The 12,108-nt window shown below is 33.5% G+C and overlaps 1 protein-coding gene across 5 annotated transcripts in view; it reads right to left on the minus strand.

Moving 5' to 3' along the window:
* The window catches only part of LOC106871661 (mitogen-activated protein kinase kinase kinase kinase 4-like), a 277,960-nt gene that overhangs the window by 63,475 nt on the left and 202,377 nt on the right, over positions 1 to 12,108 (minus strand). The window lies entirely within an intron of this gene.

Consider the following 12,108-nt stretch of genomic DNA (forward strand, 5'->3'; position numbering starts at 1 on the left):
TATATAAATAAGTCATAAAACAACAACAAAAACGAGCGAACATCAAAAAATTTTAAACCATAAAATATAGGTATGAAGCAAAGTAGTCTTGACAGCTGAACAAAGGAGAAGATGTACATCAAACTTCTCCAGGTCAAAATGCTATGCAGGAATAATTCTTCAAACATTTTTGTGCATCACTGCAGCAGCAAGAGGGGGAGAAAAAAAAATAAAAGCCAATATCTTTTGTAAGCTAAAATGATACTTAGCTTTAGAAAGGTATGGAGTGTGGGATGGAAAGGGAGGGAGGGGGTGGAGTGGAGTTTGGGGTTGGTTGGAACGCAAATCCTTGACACAAACTTAACTACCCTTATACTCAGATGCACATGTAGAGGGGAAACAAAATGAACATATCAAAACATACACGCACAGACACAAATGCACAATCACATACACACATGCATACTCAAATACACAAATGCACAATCACATACACACACATACATACAACAACAAAAAAGACATAATAGATAGTTTGCGAGCTGGAATTCAGTAGAGTTCCAAGAGAAAGCAATAAAATTTTATTTGACAAGTCAACTGCAATACAGCATTTGTCTTGTCATGTGTTTGAAGCTATTTTAAGTTGACAAATTTGTGATAGGAGATATAAATACTTACAAATCAAATATAAACTAAATTAAAGCAAATATATTTCTTATGCCAAATTCCACAAATTTATATGCTTGCACCGAAATAAAGGAAAAAAAGAAACACCAAAAAAAAATTTTAAAAAGAAAGGAAAGCATCGCAAAGAGTCTATCTAGTAGGCTTGGAAAGAATTGCATTGAAGGAAAAGAGTAGAAGGATAAACATGATTCTGCAACAAACTATGTCTTTCATATTTAGGACTCCTGTTCTACTTTTAATAAAAGCTAAGATGCACTAAGACAAGGAGAATTTCACATCTTTACATAAAAGAAACTAGAAACTAACAATAATAAAAGAGTCTTTCAGATTAGCATCTCATCAAAGAGAAATTGGTCATTTCATGACGAATTACTTATCTGTTTTAAACACTACAGGAAAGATAAAATGAACGTTGCACAATAGAAATTATCTGAATCTTCATAGTAAATTAATTTCATTGTAATACAATTGTATCTTTTAGTTGTCTTTTCACCAGGGCTACAAAACATCTCCGTATATCATAATCCTACAGACCATCAGGACATTTCAAGATTTTGTTAGGTTTCGATGTTCCAAAATCTCTCTCTGTGTACGCACACGTGTAACACAGGCAACATTATCGGGTGAAGTTTGTTCTTCATCCACAAAATGGACGGCAGCTTCCACTCAACACTGAGACTCACCATTGCTTGCTTTCCATTCCAATCACGCAGCCTTTGACAGAATCCAAAATCAATCATTTAACATTAGAATACACAAAACAAATTCTTGAAGCACTTTTTTTTTTCTTTTAGAGCCAGTAAGATTTTGTTTTTTTCCCCCCCTCCTCGTCTTCAACACTCAAAGCAGATAGTCCTAAAAATGTAAATATTTGCATATGAATAGTTGGAACATTTGTTTTTTTTTGGTTGTTTAATGATCAGATGACCTTCCTTTCTAAAAAACCGGCCAAACATACAAATGTTAACTACTTCCAAATGGGTTAGACAAAGTAAATCACTTGAAAACGTTGTTCTCATCACTCAAAGCATTACCATCATTGTTGATTCATTGTTGATCCAATCAGCCCTACAAGATTTCTATCACTCTCTCTCTCTCTCTCTCTCTGTCTCTCTCTCTCTCAAGCTCCATGCATAATTAGTAAGAGAAACAAGCCATTCTGTTGTAAAACTATTCAGAATTACTCCTCATTCAGGATTAAGGTTTCAGGTTAAAAACACGAAGCAGTTGATTTAAGAACAAGCTTCACCCTTGGGCTGTACACATCTTGAATGAACAGTTGCCAAGAGAGGTGTTGTACAATTGTAAATATTTACCAATATGTTCTCCTACTGTATTACTGTAAACTATGTTACCTGGTTCTATCAAGTGACATTTTAATATATGTACCACACCTGATTAGCAGAACTGACAGAGCATTGGACAAATGCCTTGAGCAGTGTAGTTACAGCTCTTTATGTTCTGAGTTCAAATCCTCCCACAGTCAACTCTATCTTCCATCTAGTCCCTCACCACCACCAAATTTGTGGGTACTTGTGCCCATCTTAGAAATCAATGTAAACATGCTACTACATATAATTATTATAAAGAAATACTTATCCTAATTTGTTTGACTTCTCAAGAGGCTGTAGCAAACTTTGAACTTCTATTATCAGAAGTTTAACAAATTATCTTCAAGGTGATTTTTCACCCTGTTAAAGCAATGTTTAGGGTTTTCTCAGAACTCTATGATAAGCTAAGAACAGTCAGTTCTTATCCAGAGAATGTTTCTGGGATACTATTTCCAGTTAAACACAGTCATTCTTGAATAAGAAGACACATTTGTCAAAACAATATTTCTTGTAAGATAATAAGCCATGATCCCATGACATTATAGGTTGGGATGTTTTCTGTCTTCTCTTTAAGTGGTCTGTTTGTTATAAACTCCTATATCTGCACACCCAATACATCACCCTCGCAACAGAAATGTTAAACAAACATCTCCAACACAAACAGATTAATTATTGGTTCCCCTGTTTTACACCAAAGGAAGACAAGCATGTTAGAATTATTTCTATTTTTTCCCTTTGCTTAGAAAAGTATCGTAACAGGTATAGACTCTCAAGATGTATTAAGATACTCGTGAGAGAAAGAAGAAGAAAAAAATGAAATAATTTTGATGTATTTTCTCCCTGTGAAAAATGGATGAACCAATAAATGCTAGAAGTGAACTACGAATGTATGAAACACTACAGTGTGAGGTTTTCCGTCACACAATGTTGGCCAGGGTGTTGAGTGTTCACAGATGTTGATCAGAAACAACCACACACATATTTGTGACTGACATCGGAGAGACAAATTTAATGAGGAAAAATTGACATAACACATTTGAATCTGATCCCAATGTGAATGTATCATGATATAATCTACACTATTTATAAGAAGCTATCACGGGTAATCTTCCTTTTAAATATATATTTGTTACCTGGTAAAATTCAAGCCATAAAGAATTTAGGCCATTCTGGAGTAACTCATAATTTGATAAATTTTTCAGGTGTCTATAGAATATATTAATACTATTTACAATACCACAAGTTCTGTGTATGTAGAAATAGCAATTGATAATGTTATGTAACCAGTCCTTCAGTGGATTCAAAGTACTTTTAATTAATTCTCCTTAACTATGTTACTTGTCTGCTGGCTGTTCTCTAATTAGTTGCAAATGTTTAGAACAGCTAAAGACCAAAAGGCAAATACTGTGTGTGACTATAAAATACACTGAATGTAATAAGATGGTGACAGCATTAATTTTGGCATAACTTTCATTCAATAAAGACAAAGCTGATGGCAAAATTGTAGATTCAAATCATTATGGTCACTTGCCAAAACTCTTTTAGGTCCTTCATTTAGTGAATAGACTACACAGCAGACAACTTTAAGAAGAGTTTCCTAACATCACTATATTATTATCTAACATACGAATTTTGGTAAATCTATCATATTTTTGGTAATAGGCATTGAATAATGTTTTAATTTAAAATGTCATTCATATTATTTGTTTTGTTTTTTTTCTGTTTTTTTTTTAAGAGGAAGTTCACAGAATAATGGGTTTGTCTTAACTAAGCAGCAGAGGAAAGATTATCATTATTTTAAAATATCCCTAAAAGTTGTCCTTCCATTTGCAGACAATGGACTAAAGCTCTCTCTGCCACTATGAAACCAAAAGCTAAAAGGAAATTAAATGATACAGTTTGGTTCATTCTATCATTTATATATTAACCTATCATTCAAATAAGTTCACTTAACCGTGCTGAGTGGTGAAAGATAATCAGAATATATTTCCACAGCTATATACATTGAAAACAAAAAGAAGCAGAAGAAAGAAAGAAAAAAAAAAGAGTAAGAAACCAACAAAATAAACAAACAAAAATGCTGAGTAATATAGCTAATAAAACAAAGAAGACAAAAAAAAGGGGAAATAAGTTCAATCCTAACTAATGACTGAATTTAACTTTACTAATCTCGATGGAATTCATAAATCATACTGAAACAATGTGAAGTAACAGCATTGTATTTCTCTTTATTGAGAACTTGCCACTCTGTTATTCAGTTAGTTTCTTACAGGAGACAAGAACTAATACACTGCAATGAAGTGAACAGCCAACATTTGAAGTATATCTGCTGTCCAGAGAGTTAGTTATGTCATCACATACAATCTAGGTGGACCTATTATTAAGAATACATATATATATATATATATATATATATGAAAACCTATTCAAAATGCTAACAACTTGTTTGAATTCATGATGAAAACAATTAAATGAGTTGTTGAAACCAGAGTCAGAAACCATACAAACATCCATACGTCACAGTGTGCATGTGTATACAATACACATACATGTATGTGCATGCACGTATGTGTATGTATATACACATATACACACCTAGATGCATGTATGAATAATTTCTGATTCTAGTTGCAATTAATAATTTCCAGATGAATTATAAATATATATACATATATATGTGTATATATATATATATATATATAGCAGGTCTCAATATTTAAATATTGAGATACATTAAGATACATGAGAAATGAAATGATGTATGAGAATTTAAACATAATATAAATGTCTATACTGCTGCCATGAATCCACTGCCAACACCACTTCCATCACCATTCACAAGACTGTTTTCCATGCTGGCACAAGATGGACAGAGTTGCAGTCTAAATCAGTTCAGTTCTTATTCAGTATCACTACCCCACCCCCCACATGAATCAGGCCACCACACCTCATCCATACAAACACATTTTTTGATGTGCTTTCTGCAAATGGACGCCCTTCTTTACACTAAACAATTTGCAGAATGTATTAGTAGCATTTTATCATAGCGCCAACAGTCAAAGTCTTGTCCCTTACAAAACTGAAGTCTCACTATATATGTGTGTGTGTGTGTGTGTGTGTGTGTGTGTGTGTGTGTGTGTGTGTGTGTGTGTGTGTGTGTGTGTGTGTGTGTGTCTGAAGAGAGGCTGCTAACTCAAAGAGAGGTTGCTAACCCAAAGAGAGGCTGAGAGCCCAAAGAGAGGGTGCTAACTCAAACAGAGGTTGCTAACCCAAAGAGGGGCTGAGAGCCCAAAAGAGAGGCTGCAAAACCAGAGAGGGGCTGCTAACCCAAAGAGGGACTGTTGTCCCAACGAGGGGCTACTAAACAAACAAGAGGCTACTAAATTAAAGAGACAGTGGTAAACCAGTGAACCTGTTGCTGGCTGAAAAACAATGTAATGAAAAATACCAACTACCTATTGTATGTAGAAAAAAAAGAAAAAGATTGATGAGAGCAGACATGTCATTCCTGAAGCATTAGAGACCATTAAGGTTAAACGCGAAAATTATTCAGTATCTCAAACCAAAGAAACTAAATTATTGAAATACAACAAAATAAAAATGATATCCCACATCATTCAAAGTAATAATATCATTGAAGCTTAATAAATGAGAGATCAGAGCAGAGAAGCATCAGGCATGGTAATATCACTGAAACTACTGAACAGAAGTAGGTGCCTTGCTTCATTCATGGTAATATGTTTGAAAGCGGTATGCAAATAAGGAAAAACTACCAATGACACCGAGACCAATAAATAAAGAGATATCAACCATACCAGACATGGTATCCTTTAGATCAGTAAATAATGTAAATATTAGAACAGGCATAATAATATGATTGGTACAAGTAAATAAGTGATTTTATATATATATATATATATATATATGTATATGAGCTAGTATCATTAATGCTACGTATAAAGAAGATATATATTATATCAGACATGGTAATATCATTGAAACTAGTAATTGAATGATAGATATTTATTACATCAGACATAATAACATCATTGAAGCCAATAAGTGACAGCAATGGCGGCTGAGGTAGTTAGATACTAAATTTGGATACTGCTTCTGAAACTTAGTCTCTCCAGTTGAGTGAATAAAAGCTGGATGTAATACCATAAAGACCACCACTGCTGCTGTTGTTGTTGTTGCTGTTACTATTGTTTAACCTCAGACTAGCCCTGATTGAATAAGGCTAAACTACAATCAAGCTTATCCCTGTCATATCCATTCTTTTCTCTTTTTTTTTGTGTGTATGTGTGTATCTAGGACTACATTGACCAATGTGTCTCAACAACAAAGCTGTTGTTAGAATGTCCCTGATATATTTTTAAAACGAAACTTAGAAAATATCTTTGCCATAAATTTTTAAACATTTTCCAGAATCTCTGAATAGATTATTCCTTATTTTTTAAAACCCTTTTATTACTACATTTCAAATGAAACACACTGCCTTTCTTTCAAATAATCTTGAAAACAATGAAGAATTTAGTAAAATAACTACCATTATTAACCTGGTGTTTGGGACATACATTAACATAAACTATTAATGAAGGGTTTTAATTTACATCACTTTAAAACAAGAACTCCGTTATCATAGAAGCAGAGGCTGTCTCAGGTAGATTGGTATCAAAAAGGAATAAACTACTAATGTCATGTCTACGATATTTTCATTTTACCATAATTCAGGTAGTATACTCTAAAGAAAATCAATATGTTGACCAGTGTTTATTGTTACAGAGTCTATAACTAAGAGGTGACAGACTCCCTGCCGTTAATAACTTTCGCTCACAAAAAGAAAAACAAAAAAATAAGCAAATGAGCTTTAACAGAAATTTAAACTTTCCATATGTTGAAAACAAGAGACAAAATATATACATAAAATGACTTGGAATAAAATCTAGTGAAAATTGCTCATTAAAGATAAATAACTAACAGGCTGGCTTCCAACAAAGCAAGACTGTTTAATGAGAAAGAAAACCTGAAAATAAGTTGAAATTAAATTATAGATAAGTTGATTTGCAAGACAACTATTCAGGTACTGTCAATGTGTCTACTTATAGCTGGGCTGGTTTATGAAAATAGCACATGCAGTGACAGATACTAATTTCTGTCTTATAGTGGTTAACACCATCATTATTTACTACACTAGTTTTAAATTCACCTTTGAAAGCTCAACTAAAAGTTACTGGCTTTTGCTTTTGTATCAAACTGTATCAAACCAATGAAAAGTATAAAAGAAAGGAAAACAATTTTAATGAAATGAATAAACTAAGAATTAAATATGGGTAACTTGCTCAGCAGGATAGAAAATCTTCATTAATTCATCAAAGTACTAAGAAGATTGTGACAGAAAACATTTCTTTTTTTTAAACACTTATTTGAAACAATAAACAAAATCATAAAATAAAATTAAACAAATTTTCATTTTACAAGAAGTTAAAAATAAAAAAAAAATAATATGATAATGCCTAAATGATTAATAAAAGAAAGGAAGAAGGAAACTCCATAATGTTTTTATAAACAAATATTGAACAGATTATTCAACTGGGGAATTAATTCCTGTTCTAAAACTGGATTACATGCTTCAATTTTGCTTCAGATGACATACTGACAACTTGAATTATTGTACAGCAGCAAGCAGTTGTTTAATCCATATTTCGGTTGCTAACAGTTCCTTCTTGAATAAACATGGACTACAAGTATAAGAGATGTCTTTCTCCATCTTCCTAGCAGCTAAGATAGAGAAGACAGAGTTTGCTAAAAATATCTACTGTAATATATTTAGGAAGATAACAGCAATATAGAGTAGGTACTAAGAGATAATGGAGTTAGTTTTAGTTAAAATGCTGAAATTTTGTACTATCTGCATTGTATTAAACACTTATTTCAATGAAAAGACAATATAATTTTCAAGAGAGAATACAGCAGCAAAGCACTTCGGAAAAGAACAGTGATTTCAATCAGATGTGAAACAACTTGATAGGATTGAATTAATAAAACAGATAAAACTACAAGAGAAAATGGTGAAAATAAAGTAAAAATAGAAAAGACAGATAGATGAGCAATGTGAAAAGATAAAAATATCATAACAGGAAAGAGATAAGGAAGACAAAAAAAAAAACATAAAAGAGGAGGTTTTATTGTATGAAAAAAAAAATGCGTGTGAAAAATAATGATAGAAAACAAGAAATTATAAATAAAGAAACGTGTGAGATGCAAAGAAAGATAAATATATTTTTAAATAAAAAGACGGGGGTAGGTTGAAAAGGAAGTGACAAGGAAATAGTGACAGAGAAAAAGGAAGAGAGAAACTATAAGGGGGGGGGGGGGAAACAGAACAAAAAGGAGGCAACATGGCGAGTAAATGTAATAAATAACTTAAGTAGCTTTATCTATTGTTTTTAACCATTCTCCTATCACCCCACTTGGTCTCTGTAGTGTTTCATGCCAGCTTATATATAAAAGAAATCACTATGGTATTATGTGCCGGGTTTGAAAATACTATAACTGAGGGGGAAAAAAATGAAAAAAGAAAATGAATAATAATACATTTATATCTCCTAGTTGGTTGGCTCAGCTTAAGGAAGTTAGCCTGAGATTGGGGTTAAATGTAAATACTACACAATTAAATTTTAATCAGCTGAAGCACATAAAAGATACTTGCTACCCACCAAGCATGAAAAGCAGAAATTTTAATAAATCGAAACAACGAAAGATATATATTTTAACACTGACGGTGGAAAACAAGAACTGATTCAAGCAGTCATTGCAAATGAGATTTATGCAGTTGTACTGGTCATGTTTGTACTTTTAGAAAAAATATTATCAAAATATAACATTAACACTTTAGCATTTCAATCAGCGATGTCCGACCAAAATATTCTACCTGTTTTATGTTCAAATTGGCTTGATCTGGCCTCTCACACCTACCCTACAATGTCATTCTGAAAATAAATAATGACATCATCAAAATGTCAAAGATATGAAGATATTGCCAGGCCTGTCCCATGCATCTCTCTCCAGCTGAACATTCCTAATGTTGCGGGCTTGTGGGTGCTGGTGCCACATAACAAGCACCCGTACTGGTGCCACATAACAAGCACCTGTACTGGTGCCACATAACAAGCACCCGTACTGGTGCCACATAAAATCCACCCATGCCAGTGCTGTGTAAGAGCATCCAGCACACTCTGTAAAACGGTTGGCGTTAGGAAGGGTAACCAGCTGTAGAAACCCTGCCAAAACAGACATGGAGCCTGAGCAGCTCTTCAGCCGGCCAGCTCCTATCAAACCATCCAACCCATGCCAGCATGGAAAACAGATGTCAAATGATGAGGATGATGATGATGATGATGATGAATGTGAATAAATAAGTATTACACTTGATAGAGTAATCTGGAAACTGAAGGGTTAAAGATGTATTCTCTCCTTGGTGGATGCAGGTTTACCTTCTGCTTCAGAAATATCCATTTCCAAACTCATAAACTGTCTGCCACTCAAAATTCCTTCCACACCACCATCTGAGAATGGGCAGCACTCAGCACTTCTTCAAGTGGTAAACAGAGAATGCCTGGCAAAGGCAATACAGTTGATGTCTTGTGTAACCCTTTAGCATTCACATTACTCTGTCAAATGCTTGCTTATTCACAATGTTTTGAACTAACCATGCATTATTTCATAGCTTCGAAATTTTGATGTCATCATCGTCATTATCATCATCTTTTAATGTCTATTTTCCATGCTGGCATGCGCTGGACAATTTGACAGGAGCTGCTCCAGGCTCCAACTGTCTGTTTTGGTATGGTTTCTACAGCTGAAAGCTCATCCTAATGCCAACCACTTTACAAAGTGTACTAAGTGCTTTTAATGTGGCGCTAGCACCAGTGCTTTATATATGGCACTGGCACAGGTGCTTTCTACATGGCACCAGCAAAGGTGCTTTCTACATGGATCCAGTTCAGGTGCTTTTTATATGATACACCCATGGTTGTTTATTTTGAAAATAAACATTGTATGGTAGGTATGAGGGCCCAGATCTGGCCAATTTGAACATCAACAGGCAGGATATTTCAGCCAGAGTTAAGCCTCTGCATACTAATGATGAGAGGGAGATAAAATGAGTACATAGATAGCTATAATGAGATACAATTCTCAAACAGGAGGTTAGATCAAAGAGTTTAATACACATGCTTACAATCATGGGGTTGCGAGTTCAATGGGCTGGATGTTGTGCTCTTCAACAAGTTACTTTATTTCATGTTGCTCCAGTTCACTCAGCTATAGAAATGAGTGGCGATGTTACTGGCGCCAAGCTGTATCGACCCTTTTGCCTTTCCCTTGGATAACACCAGTGGCATGGAGATGGTACTTCGGAGAGGAACTTTCTAGATAGAATCCCACAGAACTTTCTAGGTGCAATCCTTGTAATCGAAGTGGGGTCTTTACCCTTTTTTTTTTACCCTATTTAACTTTGAATATAGGAAGAACAGCTGTAGAGTCCCAAATATACAGATTTTTTTTTTAATACAATTTCATTGCAAACAAGGCTTCAGGTCACTGTAGCATAGGGGCTGACAAAAGAGAAGGGGCCAACAATTTTAAAAGATGTTGATTGACAGAAAGACTAAAAGACTGAATATCATAGATCAGAGGAAAACATAACAATGGTGGTAAGTTCCAGAGGGCAGCGGTTTGAGGAAAGAAACTATTTGGTTAAAAGGACTTATGACTAACATGAAGCTCAACAGAATGACGTGCCTGAGAAGAGAACTGGATGACACTTTTAGAGGTCTCGACAAAGGGTACTAGACTGGAAAGTTCATCAGAGCAATGATCATGGAAATACTTCTAGAAAAGACACAACAGAGATACATTTTGGCAACGAGCCAAAGATGCCAGCCAAGTAGAAAGAAGAGGATCCACCATGTTAATTCTAAACAGCATAATTATCTTTCTAAAGATTGTTATTTTAGATCATAACGTTACTGATGCTAACCAATAGAAACAGGGATTCCAGTGAATAGATAATGCTTCATGTTAACCATATCTTATGTCTCTGAAGTGTGTAAAAGTTTTTAATTTCTATTTTGGATAAACTATGTTGTCAAGACAGAAAAGAGAAGAGAGAAGGAAGGAACGAAGGAGAATAAGAGGGAGAGAGGGTAGATGGAAACAAAATGGAGAGAATAGTTTTCATAGAAAATGTCCAATATCACGAACAATGTAAAAATAGCATCTGAAATATCGCTTTAATTAAAAGATAGTAATAACATTAGGGTATTATATATTAATTTATATACTAGATAGAGAAACCAATAAATTTCAGTTAAATGTCCTAGAGAAACAATAGAGGAGCTTCTTAATTCGAAATATGCATTATTAATATTATTTTCAATTTATTTTTCATAAATGGAAGTATTCCATTGAATTTTGAGACTTAGGTATTGTTATATTTGCATTATGTTGTCTACATTAGTTGAATAAGAGTGTTGATTACTGTGTTCTGTCCTAACCCAAGGGGGGAATGTATACAAGTATAAATATCATAGAAAGATGATCAGAAAACGTATGAATCAAAACGATGTAAAAGAACAACAGGAAGGACAAAAGGAGGATGAGGTTAATAGGCTGGTTAATTTGATATCGGTATGATTTTGCCAACAGAAGATAACTTGGTTCAACTAGATTTTTCTGAGAAGAATAATATTTAATATGCAGTCAATAACTTCACAAACACATACATTATGTGTGTGTATGTATATATATATATATATATATATATATACACATACACACACACAATGTGTGTGTGTGTGTGTGTGTGTGTATGTATATATACATAGATATATGTATGTATATATACGTATGTATATATTATATATATATGTATAAATATGTGTGTATATATATGTATGTATATATATATATGCATACATATATATACATACATATCTATACATATATATATACATATATATATGCATATATATATACACATATATATGTATACGAACATATATATACACATACATACATACGAACATATATATATGTATATATATAT

This window comes from Octopus bimaculoides, chromosome 9 (genome assembly GCF_001194135.2).
Source record: "Octopus bimaculoides isolate UCB-OBI-ISO-001 chromosome 9, ASM119413v2, whole genome shotgun sequence".
NCBI classification, from domain to species: Eukaryota; Metazoa; Mollusca; class Cephalopoda; order Octopoda; family Octopodidae; genus Octopus; species Octopus bimaculoides.